Raw genomic sequence first — 3,045 nt, 5'->3', positions numbered from 1 at the left:
AGTGAGCTCAAAGTATGCGCCATCTCTACTGCTATCATATCGTGGGTAAAAAAAAAAAAAGAAGAACGTATCGCTTTAAAGACGGGCCGATTTGTTATCTCCTAGATTGAGGAATGAAAGAAAAAGGGAAAAGAGAGAGAGAGAGAGAGCCACTTGTTGCGGGCCTGTTAAAACGATGATGCGCTCTCTCTCTTTTTTATTTGTCACAAGCTTTACCGCTATGACACAATGGTTGTCCCTCTTTTTTAGAAAAAAAAAAAATTCAAAAATCCCTTGGTCATCATGTATACATGCGCGTACATGGAGGATAACACGTCCCACTTGAAAAGAAAACGTTTGACGCGTTATATAGTCAAGAGCGCGCCACCAAACACATGAGATTACACACATTCCTGGCGAAAAAAAAAAAAAATGTGTTATTTTCCCATGGCCTATACGAGTATAAAAACGGGACATGTGTAGCAGAATATGTATATGAAAAAAAAAAAAAAACCTGTTAAGCTATTTAAGTCTTTGAATTGATACTAATTTCCCACGAGCAAAAGAAAAAGGCCCCCGGTTTTTTTTTTCAGGGGACATGTTACATCACGGCCTATTGGCAGGTCGGAGCTTCAAGTGACATAGAAGGAATGAAGAAAAAAAAAAAAAGAGATGGAAATATAAGGAACCCTAAGAAGAGGAATGAGAAAAACTCGGAGAAGCTCAAGGTGGGATGAAAAAAAAAAAAGTTTTCTTGTATACAATAGCACAAAATGCGGCAGCAGTGGTGACGGTTAAATTTATATATGGCCTGGATTCTATTTTTTTTTTTTTTTTTTTAGGATGACGATCAAATTACTCCCGCTCAATAGTTGCATGGGCCTATATCCACCCTGCGATGCCTACATTAAAAGGCAGGAGAGGACAACACGCTACTAGATGTCCCTTTGATGGAGACCCAAACGTCTCCCCATCGATATTTATACGCACATAGACAGAGAGGACATGTAATGTATAGGAAAAGGGGGAGGGGGGGGGGAGACAATTCTCATCATGCCGTCGTTGCTAGCGCATTCTCAAGGATCAATTTGATACTCACCTTGAATGTGCTCATCTTGGAATCTTTTCTTTAGCTTCTTTTCTTTTTGGTGTGTGTGTGTACGGCGTTCTTGTATCGGACGGTGGACGGGATCCTGGTATACACATCCCACCACTCGGCTACCAATGTATCCATTTTGAAAAAAAAAAAAAAAATTCTTTTAGAGGGAAGGCCAACCAGTTGAGATATGCATGAACGTTACAATGTGTTATATAAGAAGCCGTGGAAGACAAAAAAGACTTTTTTTTTTATCATCGGTCGCGAACGGTACGCTGATATGCATATTGAGCCCACCCGGGTCGAATCAATCGGACCGCAATGCATTTTCTATACGCACTTCCTTTTTGTTTTCTCTCGTCTTTTCTGTCCGCTAAATTTTTTTTTTGTGGTTGTTCCGTGGCTGTCCATTTTGCTTCAAAAATCTCATTCCGTATCGTTTAATCCTTTGAATGATAGACGTTACAATCAATTGCCGGCCCAGAACTGATGACTGCGCACAGATAAATGCAGCTGGCATCCATTTTGGCCAGTCTTTTTTTTTCTTGAAAAAAAAAAAAAGAATATCGTACCGGTTAATAGTTACGTACACGGACGAGACAGTATGCGATAAGAACACAAGAGATGGAGGAGGAACAAGAAGAAGAAAAAAAAGAGGGGGGGGGGGACCCTGGGCGACGCGATATTTATGAGCCGATTTTTTTTTTTTGCCATACACAAATTCCTTTTTGTTCTTTTTGTTCTTCTTCTTTAAATAATGTATGTCGGAGGAGTTGTACATATATAGATATAATATATTGTGTATATGTATTTGGTGCTTTGCCCCACCGTTTTCGTTCGGCTAAACTTATGCTAATCACATGATGGCCGTCCAGTTCTGTTTTTTTTTTGTTTTTTTGTTTTTTTTCACGGGAACCCTTCCGTGTCTTTAGACCTTCAACCAGCCTCACCTGTCCGCCCGGTTTTTTTCTTGTTTTTGTTTTTGTTGGTTCTTTTCATCATTTTTGGTCTCGTCTTTTGTGTTGCGCTTTTTTTTTTTGGAAATTGTGTTGGATTGCCGATATTCTCCCATGTCCTATTTCCTACTTCAATGAGCAATTACGCCATTCATCTTGTCCCGTCTGCTGATTACACACACGCCGCGTGCCCTCCTTTTTTTCATATTCTCCTTTTTTTTTACATCCAAGAAAAACACGTTTGCGGGAAATCTTTTTTAATACCCAAAATATTTTTATGTAAATGCCCCCAATGTTTTTGCAGCATTTCCATGAAACGTCGTCGCGTCGTCGGCAATTCTCTTTCAACAACAGTCATCGCCAACGCCACCACATCGTCAAAACCCCCCAATGTTGTTGATTACACGTCCATTCTCCAAATCTTTTCATTTTTTTCAACTAACCAAAAAAAAAAAAAAAAAAACCTGGCGTCTTGATTAACGTCATTAAAATAGGCAACGCTGTCACTCAACAAGAAAGACTGACCAATACGACTTTTCCAAAAGTTACCATTGTTTTATTTAGCGCTTCGCCTATTTTGGGGGAAGGACGATGAATGTTGTCATCGATCTATCCTGTTCTTCCCCATCCCATATATATATATTTTATACTCTACACACACTGTGTTCCACAATAATAGAAGAAATAGGAAGAATCCTCACACACACACACTGCAATACAAGTCTATGCATGTCGGTAGGGAGAGCTCACCCCACCAGGTGTTGCAGAAGCCAAAAGGGTCGATGGGTGGCTACCTCCCCTTTCCCTTTCCATGCGAACCCATAACCCACTGCGTATGTGTGTGTGTGTATGGGAGGAGGTAGAGAGAGTAAAAAGAGAGAAAAAAAAGGAGGCAGGGCTCCTGCGGGCTGCTGTGTGTGTATAGTCCAAAGAGCCCAAAAGGAACCCGAGTTCTTACAGAGCGCCAGTTGCTCTCCCGACAGCGTCCCAGTCGCACGTCATGTCTACTGCGTT

The sequence above is a fragment of the Daphnia carinata genome, chromosome 4, assembly GCF_022539665.2.
Source record: "Daphnia carinata strain CSIRO-1 chromosome 4, CSIRO_AGI_Dcar_HiC_V3, whole genome shotgun sequence".
NCBI classification, from domain to species: domain Eukaryota; kingdom Metazoa; phylum Arthropoda; class Branchiopoda; order Diplostraca; family Daphniidae; genus Daphnia; species Daphnia carinata.
The sequence above is the reverse complement of the archived record's forward strand: the minus strand, read 5'-3'. Positions refer to the sequence as shown.